Source organism: Chlorocebus sabaeus, chromosome X, assembly GCF_047675955.1.
Source record: "Chlorocebus sabaeus isolate Y175 chromosome X, mChlSab1.0.hap1, whole genome shotgun sequence".
NCBI lineage: Eukaryota > Metazoa > Chordata > Mammalia > Primates > Cercopithecidae > Chlorocebus > Chlorocebus sabaeus.
Window position 1 is genome coordinate 83,656,862 of NC_132933.1, and position 17,517 is coordinate 83,674,378.

Sequence of the window (17,517 nt, forward strand, 5' to 3'; positions counted from 1 at the left end):
ACTCAATTTTTGAGGCCCTCAAAACTTAGGAATCTACTTGGGCTCTACTGGATAAGGCCCCCAGATACACTGTGAGCTCCCTGGGGGGCCTGGTAGGGAAGGGAAATGGTGGTTTATTGGGGTCCCGACTAGTGTTCACATGCTATCATTTACTTCTTGAGACAGCCATGTAAGGTAGGGATTCCTACCCCATCATACAATGAAGAAACTGAGAATCAGAACAGTTGACTTGACCAAGATCACATAGCTGGTTGCATGGTGGTCTTGTGATTCCAGGGCCAGTTTTCTGTCCACCACATTAAAACAGACCCCTTGCCACTTACACAGCAGAAGTATTTCCAGGGGTCCCACAATAACCTTCTTTGAGTGCTTACTGAATACCTTTAAAGTCACATCTTAGCTCTAAGAGGCTCCACCCTCCCTCAGCCCCTCACTTTCATTTCTTCCACTGAAAGGAGCCCCCAGCTGTGCTGGCCCGTTTCTGTGTGGCCTTGGGGGAAGAGATTCCACCTGCCTCACTGTCCCCCGTACTGACCACCCTGATGCTACTGCCCAAAATGCCCCAGGGCATCTCCTCTGAGCTAGGTGCTCCAGGCTAGCCATAGAGGACCACAGAGAGCATAGACCCACAGCATACCCTGATACCAGGAGAGGGTGACACACTAAGCCCCTGGGAGTGCAGATCTTGGAGATTGTTGCCTTCACAGAGTAGGTCAGTATTTGGACTGGGACCTGTATGATGAGTGGGGACCTATTACATGGAGATGGAGCAGAGGCTGAGGGACAAGTACAGGCAAAGGCCTGGAGGTGGGAAGAACAGAGTAAGCAACTGAGTGTGGCAGGAGCTCAGGGTGCTTGAAGAGAACAACCAGAGCTGAGGAAGGAGAGGACAATTAGGGTCAGGCCTCCTCTCAGCATCCCAGCCACCTTGGGCTGCTGCCAGCCAGCCATTCTGCCCAGTTCCCCATGGACAAAGTGGGCAGGCAGGCCTACTGGGCCACTGTGTGCCGAGTCATGACAGCTAAACTCATGAGAGCCAGGACCCAGGGGCTACTGGCTGTAAGGCTTTGGGGGACTTGGACCTGCATATTTTGACAAACAAAAGATCCTGCTGTGTTGAGAAGGGCCAGCACCTGAGGATCAGCTTGAGTCTGGACACTTGGGCCAAGAAGAAGTGGAGGCACGACCCTTGTTGAAAGTAGACAGCTCTCACCCTTAGCAAGAGACAATTCCCACTGTTCAGGCTCACCGCAGCCTGATAAATGAGAAAGCAGCGTCTGCACTTGGGGAGAAGTGAGTGGCATAGGAGAAAGGTGGGTCCAGGGAGGGTAGGCCAGATGAACTAGGAGCCAAACTCCTTACTGACCGTCCTCTCTGCCCATGGTGGACCAGAGAGAGGAAAGGGACCCTAGGATTCAGAATGTCTTGAGAACCTACCATAGGCCAGGCTGGGAGCTTTACATGTACATTCTCACAGAATTCTCATGACAGCACTATGATCTAGGTGTTGTTCTCCCCATTGTACAGATGGAAAACCGAGGTACAGAATGAGCAAGGGTCCTGCCTGAGGCCACTCAGCAAGTCAGTGTGGCAGTAAGGCTTCAGTTCAGGCTTGCTCTTCTTCCCGTAGCCCCTGGCATGGGGAGTCCTCAAATCTCCCAACATCCTTCAAGACGCCAGCTTGTCTAGCCCTGTATTTGTACAGAGAGGGGCAGAAGTTTGGCCAGGAACATACAGCTGGCTGAGAAGAAGAGGCCCCGAGGTTCCCTACCCAGCCTGTGGCAGCTGGAGGGAGACGGTGAGTCGTGGAGCAGGGAGGGAGGGTGGGCTTGCTCACCTGAAACGTTTCAATTACATTCTCATAAAGTATAAATGTATGACTATAAAGAAAGACTTGCTCGCACATGCTTTTGGCAGCCTCCGTGCAAAGAGATAACAGAGAGCTCAAAAGATCTAATTGCTTATGTAATCTCCGTTGAATTTGGTTTATCGGGAAATATCTCTTGGAAGTGTTTATTGCATCCCATGTTATAAATAGCCAAGCTCGACTCTCCTCCATGCCTTCCTGAGGCTGCCTGGGGGCTGGGCTGGCAGACGTCAGGAGGGAGGAGCCAGATCCTCTGGAGAGGAAGGGGCACCTGCCCTGGCAGGTGGCTCTTGGAGGCAAGCAGGGAGGGTACTGACCTTCAGTGTGCACAGAATCAGAGCCGGCTACTATTTTGCCCAATCCCCACCTCATCCCAAGGAGGGGGGTCTTGGCATTTCCATGCCCCCCCTGGCATCCCTTCATTTAAAAGCAGCAGCCCTCCTCTTGTCTATGAACTAGCTTAAAGAAGAAATGCGACAAGGGAAAGCTGGAAAATGAGAAAATATCCTTGGAAATTACACCAATATTATCATCCCCATTTTGCTGATGGGGAGACTGAGGCTCAGGGAGGCAGCAGGCACCAGTATGTGGTGGTGCTAGAACCAGGTCTGTCTGACCTCACATCTTGGCTTTTTGCAGCATGACCAAGGGCCACCCTGCTGGCGATGCAGGGTTTTGCTAACTTTCCCCTGGGAGGAACGTAAAGTGGCAACTTGGCAGGATGTGGCCTTTTCACATACACACCACCACCCTTCACTTCTGCAGTCTCAGTGATCTCTGGCCACACCAGGCCTGATCTGCTCAGTTGTCACAACCCAGGGAGCCCTGTCTCTTCTCTCTGCCAAGCCCCCTCCTCTACCACTCTTGAGGTCCCAGCTCCAGGCCTGCCTCTTCCAGGAAGCCTTGCCTGAGATTTATGGCCATCAGTTGCCTGGCCCACCTTGGTTGTGGTCTAGGCCCCTCACCTGCCTGTGGAGCTCCCTCATTACCTATCTCAGTTTCCTGTGGCTTCTGTAACAATGACCACAAACTTAGTGGCTGAAGACAACAAAAATGTATTCTCTCACGGATCTGGAGGCTAGACGTCTAAAGCCAGTATCACTGGGCCAAAATCAAGGTGTTGATGGGGCCATGCTCCTTCCAGAGGCTGTAGGGGAGAACCTGGTCCTTGTCTTTCCAGCTTCTGTGGCTGCCGGCATTCCTTGGCTTGTAGCCACTTCACTCCAATCTCTGCCTTTAGGGTCACGTGGTATTTTCTTTTTCTGTCTATGTCAAGTCTCCTCTGCCTCCCTCTTACGTGATTGCATTTAGAAACCCTTAACTTGATCACATCTGCCAAGATCATTTTTCCTAATCAGGTAACTTTTACAGGTTCCAGGGATTAGGACCTGATATCTTTGGGGGATATTATTCAGCCTACTACATTGTCTTAAGGGTCTCCCTGGTCTTCCTTTTTGTGAGACTAGAAACTTCCAGAAGGCAGAGGCAGTAGATGATGTCTCTGAATGTTCTTCGCATGATCCCCTATGTCACTTGGAGCCTCCAACAATCTTCAGGAAAGGTTGACTGACTGAGTGATTGGCATCTTGCCCCTTCTCCCATCAGTCAACCATCAACTTCTAGATGTACTTGGTGTTTTCTTCAGGCTCCTGGGGCCACATGGTAGCATAGAGGAGGCTGATTTCTGGCCTCCAGGCATCTGTCAAGGTCTCCGGATGAATTTGCAGACAAGTGCCTCATGGCACATGTGCGGACATGGCTATTCACTGATCAAATTTGGAGCCTGGGTCCAACTGTGGGCAGGAGGAGCACATCTCATTGGCTTTCAGAGTCTGTTTTCAAAAGCATTCCCATTCCTGACAGACTAGAAGGAGGGGCTGAAGCTTACAAAGGAAATATGACAGGGAGAAATGTTAGGTCTTGCTCTTGAATCCAGTCCTCAAATGTAGGCTGGCAAGGGGGAACGAGGTGAGAGGGCAAGGAGCAGAGCTGAGGAGGTGACTGTCATATGCATGGTCTGACCAAATACATCCATGGAACCTTCAGCTGCATCTGTAGGCAGTATAGAAGTGAAGTTTCAAGAACAAGGTGGTGACAGACTGCCCTGGAATATGGTGTCAGCTCTGTGTGCCACGTATTAAGGGTACCAGAGTCACACTGGAGCATGACCAGGGAGGCAAAAGCATGCCGTGGAGAAAGCGGGGGCCCTGGTCTCAGGAGGAACAGTTGAAGGAAGTAGAGTTGTTTTGCTTGGAGAAGACTCGGGGGTTATGGCTATGGTGATGCTTCAGACCTCTAAGAGGCTGCTGGAGGGCAGAGGGAGAAGGCAGAGCTTAGGTGGCCCCCAGAGGCAGCACTGTGACCAATGGATGGAAACCACAAAGAGACAGAGTTCAGCTAAGTTGAATAAAGCAACTTTTGGGCCGGGCACTGTGGCTCATGCCTGTAATCCCAGCACTTTGAGAGGCCGAGGCAGGTGGATCACCTGAGGTCAGGAGTTTGAGACCAGCCTGACCAACATGGTGAAACCCCGTCTGTACTAAAAATACAAAAATTAGCTGGGCGTGGTGGCGGGCGTCTGTAGTCCCAGCTACTCAGGAGGCTGAGACAGGAGAATGGCCTGAACCCAGGTGGCAGAGGTTGCAGTGAGCCGAGATTGTGCCATGCACTCCAGCCTGGGCAACAGAGCAAGACTCCATCTCAAAGAGAAAGAAAAACAAAAACAAAAACAAAAACAAAAAAAAAAAAAAAAAAAAAAGGGAAGCAACTTTCTTAGAGTTAGGCCTGTCCTGAAATGATCTCTGTCCTGAGAGGGAATAAGCTCCCTGCTTCGGGAAGTGGGAAAGGAGAGGCTGGGCAAGCATTTGGCTGAAACATGGTAGACGGGACTTGAACATCTGAATGAGGATTTGATCAGAGTAGGCAGCTCTCTGGAAGCTTGGGATGGCCTTCTGTCCATAGAGCCTCTCACTTCTTGAGGCCTCATCTGGGAGGCCTTTCCTTACTCTCCCTGCTGGTCCCCTCACCCCACCCTCCACAGACATAATTTTCCCTCCTCAGAAGACCCAAAGCACTGACCACATTGTATCCAAGCAAATTCTTTAGGCTTTGTCTCCTGCATGAGACTGAAGTCCTCTAGAACAGAGAGAAGACTTCTTCAGCTGTGGATCCACTCTTTACCTTTCCCCACACATTGCCCGGTGTCTGGGCCACAGGAGCCAGAAGAGAAGAAAGAGAAGAGTGCTAAGGCACAGTGGGCGGGGAGAGGGCTCACTTGCCAGCCAGGAGTCTTTAGAAACTGCACGTTGACACAGATTCAGATACAGTGGAAGTGCGTCCTAGATGAAGGTGGGGTGAGTGAAGGTGACCTCTCAGAGTTCTTTCAGGCCTCAGAACGCTCTCATGAATGCCAACCCAGGTTTCTGGCCTTTCCTTTTCTTCTTTGCATCATTCTGAGAGAGTTCCCCTAGCCCAGGCTTCTGTTCCCAAGGGGCTTTTCCTCTCTACTGGCCCCTCTGACTCACTCCAAGCTCCCTCCAGATGGGCTCCATCGTCCTTGAAATCCCCAGCTGGGCCCACCAGCTGGACCTTCTCAGGAGTGAGGCCCGAGGAAGGTGCAGAGCCCACCCAGCAGGCTAGAGGGAGAACAGCTGCCTTTGGGGTAAGAGGGGTAGGGGGTGAGGTTCCCCCATAAGCAATCTGTGTTGGAAACAGAGAAACTCAGTATAGGAATGGAGGTGGGGGTGGCTTTTTTGGTTACTGAAAAACATGCCAGGCCCAAGGTGGTCATTCTCTGCTGCAGCTCTGTTGATTAGCTCCATGCCCACTTAAACGCTTCATGTATGTCATGGTCCACATGCATGACCGGAAGCCCGAGGGTCTGTTTTGGGGGTATGACCTTTGGCAGGCCCTGCCCCTCCCTCACCCTGGCCCTCACTCAGGCATCACTTCAAAAATGTTAGCAGTGCCTGTTTATGTAGCGAATGACACTGGACTGAACAGAACCCAGCATCACTATCTGTCCTTATGTGTATTATTGGTTTGTTTACTTGTTCACTGACTGGCCCCTGGACTGGCAGCTTCCTGGAGGCATGGATCTCTGTTTCGCTCATCACTGCACTCCTAGTGCCCAATTCAGTGCCCCACACAGAGTAAGCATTCAATCAATATTTGCTAAACCAGTAGATGAATGGTAAAAGCTACGAATAGCCCCTTCAGAAAATGTCACATCGCCCTACGGTTTTGCCTACAAATCTAGGGGAATCTCAGACCCCAGAAACCTGTCTCTCAGATACCCAACAGATCCATGGTCCCGTTAGGAGACCCAGAAAGACCCAAGAGAGTAGCACATGTTTATTGTCTTATGCACTGTGTGAAAACAGGTTGTTATGGGCCTAGTCAGGAATAGGAATGGGCATAATCATGGAGTCAGAGGTGTGAGGATGTCTCTAGGCTTGGCTGGGACACAGCAGCCCTGAACCACAGAGCTGCCAGAAGCAACAGGCTCTCTCTGCTGAGGCTGTGGGCTTACCTCATGGTAAGAAGCCAGTGAGAATACAAGGGCTTCTCGCTGGCTTGCTGTCCCGCCCCCAGTGCATAAAATGGGTCCTTTGGTTGAGACCTCAGCATCTTGGGCTTTGGGCCAGTGACATTCAGTGGCCCTGAGTCTGCAACCTTGGAGGATTCCTGAGCACACAGAGATGAAGAATAGCTCCTGGGTCATGGGCCATCCCTTGGTGAATCCAGGCCAGCGTCTTCCTCTACCCTCTGCCTGCCCTCACACCCACCCCAATAGCTCTTAGTCCTCACCAGCTTCAACAGGGATCCAGGTCCTTGCCCTGCCTGTTTACCAGGCCTGTGGTGGGCAGGCAAGCGCTTTGGATATGTTAAAGAGCTGTGCCTAGAGAGTGATTTTTGCTATCACTTCAGGTGAGGTGTTGCAGTCCTCTCTCTGTGGGGGGACAGACATCCTCTGGGGTATGCCACGCCACAGGGAGGCTCTTTGCAAGAATGGAAAAAAATAGGAGTTGGGAGTCAGCCTGGTCTGAGTTCAAACCCTGTCTCTGCCACTTTCAAGCTGTGTAACTTTGGGAAAGTCACTTGATTTATCTGAGCCTCTGTTTTCTCATCTGTAAAATTGGGATGAAAATACATACTCTTCAGGGCTGATGCAAGGATTCAAGGAGATAATGTATACGGAGCACTTCCACAGGGTCTGTCACTTACTGGGTTTTCAATAGACAGTAGTTCTCTTTGGTAGTTAATATTGGCAAGGGCTACTATAGAAAGTATGGTCCCTGGACCAGCAGTGTCAGTACTACCTGGGAGCTTGTTAGAAGTGCAGGGTCTCTAGCCCCACCCTAGATTTGCTGAATCATAAACTGCATTTTAATGAGATCCCCAGGTGAGTCCTAGGCACGAGAAAATTGGAGAAGAGGAGGCTAGTTCACAGCCTTTAGGCTGGCAATCATATATGAGGAATATCCACCTCTGGAAGCCTATCCAGGAAATAGCTTCATACATCCTTAAGTTAAAATGGTAGTAGTAGTGAGTGCAGTAGTAGGATTGGGAGCAGTAGTAATAGTGGTAATAAATACTGAACATTTACTATGTACCAGACACTATTTGGGGTGCATCACAGCAACCCCATGAATCAGTACTGTAATTGCTGTTATTTTACCAGTAGGAAAGCAAGGCACAGCACAGAAAGGTTAAGTTACTGTCAAAGTTGGGGTTAGTGAAAGAACCACAGCACAAATCCAGGGCACCTTCCTCCAGAGCTCACTCACTGAGGGCAGGCACAGAAGAAACTACATTTCGGGGGCTGGGTGCAGTGGCTCATGCCTGTAATCTCAGCACTTTGGGAGGCTGAGGCAGGTAGATCACTTGAGGCCAGGAGTTCAAGACCAGCCTGGGCAACATGGTAAAACCCCGTCTACTAAAAATACAAAAAGTTACCTGGCTGTGTTGGTGTGTGCCTGTTGTCCCAATAATTGGGAGGCTGAGGTGGGAGGATAACTTGAGCTCAGGAGGTCAAGGATGCAGTGAGCCAAGATAGCACCATTACACTCCACTCTGGGTAATAGAGCAAGACCCTGTCTCAAAAAAGGAAGGAAGGAAGGAAGGAAGGAAGGAAGGAAGGAAGGAAGGAAGGAAGGAAGGAAGGAAGGAAGGAAGGAGAGAAAGAGAGGGAAAGACAAAAAAAGAAAGAGAAAGAGAAAAGAAAAGAAGGAAAGAAGGAAGGAAGGAAGGAAGGAAGGAAGGAAGGAAGGAAGGAAAAGAAACTGCGTTTCAGGAGCAACATGGCCAATTCCATGCCACAGGCACCCACTGAATTGCTTCCTCATGTCTGCCTGGCCCAGGCCTGGGAGATACGGAGATGGAGGAGACACAGGCTCTGCTCAGTGCCAGAGACAAGCATGTGAGTAAATGATGAAAGGGGGCAACCTGCACCACTGCTGTGCCTACATGGGGAAACAAAATACTGTGGGGGCACGGAGGAGTGAAGCCACGTGTCTTGCTTGTGGGTACCTGGTAGAAGCAGCTTCCCAGCAGGCCGGATTGTTCCCAGTTACAGCTTCCTTTATAAATCTCCAGGCTCTTAGGCATGATTAAAGTGCCTTCCGGATCAGATAGTGAGTCTAGGATTCTAGGGAGAAAAATTTTGACAAGGTGTGGGGAGGTGGTGGTGATTAGGAGATGAGAATTTGAGCCCAGTTTTCGGTTTTAATTCTTTGTGTGGCCTTGGATGATCAGGCCCCACATTTCTCCTAGTCTGTAGGGAAGAGAAGTAGAAGCTGTGGCTGGAATTGTAAGACCAAAGTAAGGAACCAAGGGTTTGTTGCAATTTTTAGCAGTTGCACCATGTCCACTTTGCTCACTGCTGTACCCTAGGCACCTAACTCATTGCCTGGTCCAGAGCTGCTGCTCCATAGTGACTTGTTGAATGCATGTTGAGGGAGCGGTCACAGGAAAAGGGGCCCAGGGTGAGCAGATCCCAACCTCTTTATGCCCTTATGCCTGAATCAGCCCTCCATTTTGAACACAGTCCAGTTGGCCTCCTCTCTGCCTCCAGGTCTGCTCTTGACCTCGAGCTGTAGTTCATTCTGCTTCTCTCCATTAGGGCAATAAGTCTCTGCTGCCTGGTGAGAAACCCAAGGCTGACAGGGCCCTTGGAGATTGGTCCATTGCACAGATAGGGAAAGAGGCCAGAAAAGAGAAGGGACTGACCCAATGGCATGCAGGGAATCTGTGGTAGAGTCAGGACTGGGAGCCACATGTTCTTGTGTCCCCACCCCATCACTCTCCCTTCCTGGCCTGGGGCTCCCAGGAGTCAGGGAAAGACAGAGATAATGAGTGAATGAAGGACGAGGCTCTGTCATGAAGAAAGATTGGCCTTCAAGGCCTCTGAAAACAAATTGGAGGTGTGGGGAGAGCCAGAGGTGGCAGCACCAAGGACAAGGCTGCTCACGGGCAGGGGCTGGTGGGGAAGTGAGGGAGAGGCGCAGGGGAGTGGGCAGGCAGGAAGCTGTAGTTGGAATGCTGAGGACACGTGTTTCTTTTTAGGCACTCCTCTTCCACTGCTCACTGTCTCCTCTCAGGAGTAAAGGGAGAAAAAAGAGGATGTGATGCCTAGGTGAGCCCCATTATGTGGGACGTGTTGGTAGGGGCTCCCCAGACAGCCCCTTCTGCAGTTGGCAGCACCAGGCCCAAGGCCTTCCTCCAGGCCAGAGCCCAGCCTGCTCGCCCAGCTACTCTGTCTCCTTGAGGCTGGGTCGGAACCCTCAAGGTCTCACAAGATGCCCTCAACCCACTGGCTTTAAGTTAAACACACCTAGGTTTGAATCTCTCCTCCAGCACTTTCTAGGCTATGTGAACTTGACCTTACTTCTCCAAACCTAGGTTCATGCAACTGTAAATTGAAGAAAATGGTCCCTGCCCTGCCTCCCTCCCCAAGTGGAGTGCTCTGCACTCCTTCCTGTGCAAGCGCTGTGGCAGGGGTCTTGAGTTCCTCGCCTCTTTCTTTCCCTCAATACATCCTGGTCCAGCCTGGTGGGGAGGGTACTGAAGACCTTCCTGTGGCAGCTCACATTCCAGGCCCTCTCAGCAATGGAAGTGCCTCTGGTCCCTCAAAACTCACCCCAATCATCCCCAAAGCAATCTCGGCAGTCATTTCACAGCACAACACACAATCAAACGTGTGCTGTGTTTCCCCCACACACATGCACGAACTATACCTGCTGCTCGCCAAATGCACAGGCCAAGGGCGGAGAAGGCACCTGGGGTGCCCTTGAGCAGACCCTCCAGACCAGGGCCTCCACTAAGTGCTTGCTGTGGATCATCTTGCTAACTCTTTGCTACATATGTAGGAGGGCTTGCCACTATCTGTTTCACAGATACAAAGACAGAAGGGAACATCCTGTTCAGAGAAGAGGACTCCACATCCCTGATCTCAGTGGTGGCTGGGCCCACATCAGAGCTCATAGCTGCTCATGCTGTGTTACAAAGCCCTGAGGAGGAGACAGACAGGGAAACATCACTAACATGGAAGGTACCAGGAAAGAGTCATATAATGGAATACCATACAGCAGTGAAAAAGAACATGGCCACATGTAACGTGTAACAACATGGGTGACTCTCCTAGATGTGATGTTGAGTGAGGGAAATACAGCACAAAGAAAGAACATACTATGGCATGCTATATTTATATTCCATGAATATGAACTTCAAAAACATGTGGAACCAACCTACAGGGAGAGAAGTCAAAATAGTAGTTTCCCTTGGGGCAGGGATTACTGATTGGGAAGAGGCACACAAGAGCCTTCTGGAGTGCTGAAAATGATCTATATCTCGACCTAGGTGGAGGTTACAGAGGCTGATACATATGTAAGTATTCATGGAGCTGTATGCTTAAGATTAGTGCACTTTAATGTATGGAAATTATGCCTCAATAGAAAAAGTATTTTTAAAAACCAAAAGTGCCAAGAGCTTTCCCCAGATCTTTGCATAACTGGCTTCTTGTCATTCAGGCCATCCCCTAAATATCACCTCTTCAAAGAGGCCTTCCCTGGTCCCCCCTGCACCTAATCGAATTTAGCAACACTCCCCACCTCTGTGCCTCAGTTGCTCTCTATTCTATTAACTGGTTTTCTTTTCCTTTTAGTATGTACCAGTGTGCTACAGCTGGCTTTCACTGGCTCTTCCCAACTCAGTATTCAATGACTTCACACTGCCAGCTTGAGATCAGCCGTGATGGGAATGTCGGCACCACAGAAGTCAGCAGGTGCTGCAGATGCCCTCCTCCAAGCAGATCACTCAGCATTTTCCAGTACACCCTGTACACAACACTATTTGAAATCATCTTATGTATTTGTCAGCATACTGATCTGCTGTATGTCTCCTCCACATGAAGTTTCATGAGGGCAGGGTCTATGGCTTGTCATTCTGGCCACTGTATCCCTGGTTCCTAGAACAATGCTTGTTGTATAGTAGGTATTCGATACATGCTGCTTGAATGAATAAAAGTCTGACAGAAACACTGGAAGCACAAGAGAGGAAACTGTTACCTTTGTACAAGAATAGGGAATATTTGAGCTGAGGCTTCAACCATAAAAAAGAGTTTGCTAAGGAGCCAAGGGAGAAAGGACTTCCCAGGCAGAAGGAATAAAATGGAGGCGTGAAAGAGCATGGGAGGTCTAGGGGAAAGCCAGCCACCAGAGTGGCTGTATTGTAGGGTTTGTGGGGTAGGAAAGGCCTTGAGAGTGGTGCAGAAAGGTAGGCTGGGGCCACATTGTGAAGGGCCTTAGCTCCTTGAATGGAAGGCTGGATTTTCCCCTGTAGGCGATAGGGAACCATTGAAATGTTTTAATTAAAGAAATAATCCGATCAAGTCTTTGCTGGCAAGGTACCTCTGATGGCAGCCTGGAGGGTGGATTGAAGGGGGATGACTGGAGGTCCAGTCACCTCTCCACAGTATGCCTAGGATAGAAGGCTTGCCTTTTGAAACCAGCAGTTCTTCTTACTGTTTTTCCTGCCTGTTTCTATTCCCTCAGTCCTCAGTGAAGATGGAAAACAGCTGGCTCTTCCCTCAAAGCCCAGTGGCCCTCTAGGTCCTAGGCCTTAGTTTCCATTGGCCAGATTTCTCCATCTGGCCTAGCTCTGTGGGGGCAGCCCACGTGGCCCTGCCAAGACGCCCAAAGGGTGAGTCTCCTGTGTGGGCACAGGAACTGTCTGTACCTTCCTAGTGTTTTGATTTAGCCAGCCCATTCCCCGTTCTGTGCCTCATCCTGCTGAGTCCCAGGCAGCAGCAGCCACTACTATAGTCACCGCTAGAAGAGGAGGGTTAAGGGGCCTTTGTTGTCTGTGGTGTTGCTATGCAGGGACAGCCACAGACAGCTCTGAGGTTGGGTTGTGGTCGAGAGTGGGGTTCATGCTTGGCAGCTGAGGCATGCCACTCCAGCCCAGGCTCCTGCTCCGGGCAGGGAGTGGTAAATTAGAACCTCCAGCCTTCTAATTTAAAGGACCAAAATAAGCCCAGGAACATTCCTGCTGGGACCCCAGGAGCCCAGCCTTCAGGCAGCAGCTAGGCTCTGTCTTCAAGCCCTGAGTTGCAGAGGTTGGGGAGCTGGGCAGCCAAGGATGGCTAAAGCCTGGGTGACAGGACATACAGGAGGTATGGGAGGGAATGGGTGGAGGCATTTGTCTCTGGTTCTACAATCAGTCCACTTTAGTTCAGCCTGAGTTCCCATCAAACGTTTAACATCAGGCACTGGACTAGCTTAGCCCTGGGATGACAGTGGCGAGTAATACTAGGATTTACCCATCTGGGAGAAACCTTAAAGACCATTTGGGTCAAAATTCTCATGTTATAGATGAAAAAGTGAGGCCCAGAAAGGAAAAGACACTGACCCCAAGTCACACAGAAAGTCAGGGGCAGAGCCAGGACTAGAATTGAGGGCTGTAGTGCAGAACTAAGTCCACCCCAAGCAGACCTGGGGGAGCATCGGATGGAGCTTCAGATGACCTGTTGGGTGTGTCCTACAAGAACCTGGAATTCGGTCAACATGCAGGAGCTGCGGGAGGCATCCCAAAGGTGAGGCCTTGGAACTGGGCCTGGGGACAGGGCAACTTAGGCATAGAGAACGGGCCACATGAAGTCACAGAGGTGGGGAATCTCACAAGCCAGAACCAGGAACCTGATGTGGTCTAAGAGTTGCATGGGTGCATGGGTGTCTCTCCCTAGCTCATGTTCCAGTGAACACGTTCCCCAAGAGTACCTGCTGCCTCTCTTTCTCAAGAGGAAAGGAAGCTGAAATGTTGACGAGCTTCCTTATCATCACAGCTAACATTTTTTGAGGGCTTACTATGTGTCAGGCTCTGTGCAAAGTGTTATCTCATTTGATCCTCATAACAACCTTATGAGGCGGGGCTATTATTAACCACCTTTCAAAGATGAGAAAACTGAAGCACATAGAGGTCAAGTAGTTGGTTGAGGTGGCACAGGGGATTTGTACAGAGGAAGTCTGATTCTAAGGTCTGTGCACTTAACCATCACACTATAATAGTGTTAATGATAACTGTAATAATAAGCTAGTGTCTGTTGAATATTTACTATGGGCCAACCACTGTTCAAAGGATTTCATAGGGAGTAGCTTGTTTGATCTTCCCAATGACTTTATGGGGTAGGTATTACCACTATTATTGTAATCTCTAATTTACAGATGAGAAAACCAAGGCAGAGAGAAGTAAAGAGCTAGTATTGCTTCTGCAAGACCTTGCCAAGTAGACAAGGGAGAAAGGATTTCCAAGGCAGAGGGAACAAAATGGAAGCATGAAAACAGCATGGCAGTGTCTGGGAGAGCCCAGCAGTCAGACTGTACTGTAGGGTGGGTAGGATGGCAAGAGACATTGGGTGGTCCTGGAGATTGCCCCCCTGCCCACTGAAGGAATGCTCTGCAATGGCCCTGATGAGAGGGAATGAGGGAGTTCTCCCGGTTGCTCAGGATTTGAGAGCTGGGTTGGGAAGCCTGAAGCATCCTAAGAACCCTCCCTGCCTCAATGGGCCAGGTGAGGCCAGGGCAGGCATGAGTCGAGGGAACAAAAAGTACAGGACTCAAGCCACATCCCCCAAGGAAAGCAGGGACAGAAGGTGTCTCTGTGGGGTCTCTTTCCTCATCACCAGGAGCTTGGCACCCCTGGGAATTGGATAATTCTCAGAGACCCTGGGAATGTCAGGGTCTTTAGTGTGACCATCCAGTCCTACCCTCTTATAGCAGCAATGTAAAAGCTGAGGTTGGGAATGGTGAAGGGACTCATGCAATGTCACGTTGATAGGAAGTGGTGGAGCTGTGGCTCAACTCCCAGTCCTCAAGAGTTCTTTCTGCTACCCTGCCTGGCCTCCTTTGGAGCAGACCCTTGGAGTCAGAAGAGACCTGAGTATGAATGATGGTGGATTTCTTGCCTGAAACCATGGAGACCAGAGGAAGTGCCACAGTATTTTTTAAATTCCAGAAGAAAAGAACTGTCAACCCAGAGAGTTCAATATCCAGTGAAAATATCATTCAGGAAGGAAGCAGAAGTAAAGACATTCTCAGATGAAGAAAAACTAAGAGAATGTGTTTCCAGCAGATCTGCTCTAAAAGAAAAGCTAAAGAAGGTTCTTCAGTCAAGAGGGCAATGAGGGAAAGTTGGGACAGGGGTAGACTTGCTTTTTTCTGTCATACCGGTCCTCAGTGCCCTCCCCCATCTTAAAGTCTCTTCTATTACAGTCCCTTCCAGCCCAGGTGCCCTATCCCCTTTGCCCTCTGGCTGGGGCAGAGATCCAGGAGCCCAAGGCCTGGGTTTGTAAGCCAGGTGAAAGCTAAGGGGAATATGCATGGGACGTGGATTCCTGGACTGCAAATTGTGCTTAATACCACCACCAACTAGCTGTGCAACCTCAGGCAGGTTTCTTATCTTCTCTGAGCCTCCATCTGGCTGCTGGGGATAATTACCAAGTGTTTTGTGTGGCTAGGACAAGGGAAGGGGAGGGAAGCCTATTAGTGGTGTGTGAAAGGGCTGTCCAGATGGGAGGGATGGTTATCATCATTCCTCTGCTAGTCCCCTCCTCTCCAGCCAGCCAGGCATCCCCAGGGGCATAGAGGCTGGGGGCAGGCCACTTAGCAACTCAGCTTCCTTTTACTTCCTCCCTGGGGCCTTTGCAGTTCTGGATTCCAGGGCTTTGATGGAAGGGTAGGAGCTGCCTCTTTGCATTAGCAGCCTGGGCTGCCTGGCCTGGACCTACCTATTTTCTTGGAATCTTTTTGGCACCAACAGCTTCTTCTTCACACATACTGCTAAAAGAGAAGGAAGTAGGCCAGAAGTGGGGTGGCTCTTCCACCAGGGGTAGCTGTGGGGGTACCAGCTGATCCATGGGTGCTCAGGTGGAGGGCGGGGACTTCTCCAGCAGTAGGTTCGGCCCGGAATGCACAGCTCGAGGACAGGGTGAAAAGAGGACAGGTAGGAATAGCTGCTGCAGCTAGGTTGTAAGATAAGGACAGGAATGTAGCTGGGCCTGTACACAGAACCATGGCTGCCAGAGGAGCCCAGGGATCTGGCTTCTAGATCCATCAACTCGCTTGCCGATCTTTGGCATTCTCCTTTCCCTCCCCAAGCCTGAATTTTCCAGCTGTACTTTGTGTACTTGTGTGTGTGTGCATACGTGTGTGTGAGGGGAGGGCTAGGCTACTGACCTCTGAGGTCTCTTCAAGCTTCAACACTGTGGTTCTAATGAAGTAGTTAAGGCCTGAGGCAGGAGGCTGGCTGGGGAGCTGGGGGCTCCTGAAAGCTATCTGGGGGAGTTGGTACAATGTGGTCTTCGCTAGAGTGCTTTGTTGCTGACTAAGGACCGGGGAGTTCCAGCTCTCCTCATTATCATCTACATAACCTTCAGCAAGTCACATAATGTCTCTAATGTCCCAAGGCCAGTTTTACCCCCACCTTGGTAGGACGTTGCCCTTGTGGAGAACAGAAGATCCCCTTTGTATCATATAAGAGGGCTTGTAGCATAGCTATGAGAGGGATCCACACCAATAAGTCTCCAGTGTGGTTCCCACATCCAGTCTGGCCAGCCCTCTGCATGGTTGGTTCCTTGACAGGCTGCCACCAGACCTCTCAGCCTCCAGGGCTTTGAGCAGATCAGCTCGCCTCTGGCTGATTCTCCTGGGGTAATCATGGGTCTGGACTGTACCATTCCTCCAGCAAGAGCCCTGCCCCCACCCCTCAGCAGACGGCAGGGGGTTTCACCTGTACCCTGAGGTCATGACATGTACTAGTTTACAGGGCTTTAAATTAGGCTGGGACCAGGCACAAAATGATCAAGACCAGTGAGGGAGAGGTCTGTGTGGGCCCCTTTAGTTGTGGCCCTAAAGGACATACGTGGAGGGGGAAAAGAAGTTATTTGGAGATATAGTGAGTTCAGAAAGCTCAGGGCTTGCTGGGGCATTTGGAGAAGCCAAAGAGCTTGGTCAGTCAGAAAACAGTATTAGCTTGGGCATCGGCTGCAGTAGCTGGAGAGAGTTCAGAGAGGAAGGGGAGAAGGCCAGAAGCTCAAAGAGCTCCTCCTCAAGTCCCCTGACAGACAGCCAGATACTCCTTATGAAAAGAAGCATTTTAGAAATGATTCCCAACGTCAGGGTCCATTGGCAGAGGTCAGGTGAGGAGAAGCAGTACTGGAAGTAGTGTATGAGCCCGACTGTCCCTTGGTTCTGTAACATACTTCCCTACCTCGTTGGGTGCCTGCCCTTTCTCTGAGGTTGGTTCTCCCCCTTCCCCAACAAGACTGTGAGCCATCCCAAAGCTTTCCAGTAAATCTATTTTTGGTTTAACTTAGCTGGACTCAGATTCAACCAAAACCCTTGCTGGATATGGCCCCTGATGACTAAAAGTCACGAACCAGTGTGCCCATCCTAACTCTAGAACAGAGGCAATGCACGGTGAGGGGAGGAGCCAGTTCAGAATCTATTAATAGGTCCCTTGAGTAGTATATCAGCATGGTAGGGTGCCCGATTTCCAAGTCCTTGGGCTAAGGAATGCAGTAGGTGCTCCATGGATGGATGAATGAATAAATGAATGAATAAATAGCCCCTACCCCTAGCTATCCCACACACCCTGTCCTTGGTGCCAGACTACCTCTATTCCTGCCCATAAACCTTTTCTGGGCCACCCTACCCACCTGGCCTCTGAGAGAAGAAAGAGAAAGTCACAGAGTCATGGGATGGCAAGCTGGCCTGGCCTTTACTCTGCGGAATCCAGTGCCCTCCTGGCCCAGTTGGAAAGGGCAAGGCTCAGAGAGGTGAAAGGTCTGGTCAAAGGTGTCAGGACTCGGCTCTCCTGCTTCCATCATAACACATGTCAGGAATTTTTGTTAAGTTTGTGTTCCAGAGGTCTCAGTCCACAGCAAGTTCTATCCCAGAATGCATTGGGACTTCAAAGCATGACAGGATGGCATCTGAGCTCTCCCACTCCCCTTCGGCCCCGGCACTCCTGGGGCCAGAGGGTGGGAGTGCCTTTGATCAGTCAGGAGTGTTGACTGTCCTTCACCAGGTCTGACAGCAGAGATGAGCCAGAGGCTGGCCCATGCCCTCTGGATGCCGGGAGAGCACACAACGTCA

The 17,517-nt window shown here is 50.5% G+C and overlaps 1 long non-coding RNA gene across 1 annotated transcript in view; it reads right to left on the bottom strand.

Annotated features, from left to right (window-relative positions):
* Nucleotides 1-2,903: 2,903 nt before the first annotated feature.
* LOC119620882 (uncharacterized) overlaps nt 2,904-17,517 on the bottom strand; it is a 30,133-nt gene continuing 15,519 nt past the window's right edge. The window contains exons 2-5 of the long non-coding RNA XR_005237429.2: nt 11,250-11,405; nt 8,399-8,516; nt 7,826-7,962; nt 2,904-4,566 (exon numbers count right to left, since the gene is read on the bottom strand). This is a non-coding gene — a long non-coding RNA (uncharacterized lncRNA). The remainder of the gene's footprint in view (nt 4,567-7,825; nt 7,963-8,398; nt 8,517-11,249; nt 11,406-17,517) is intronic.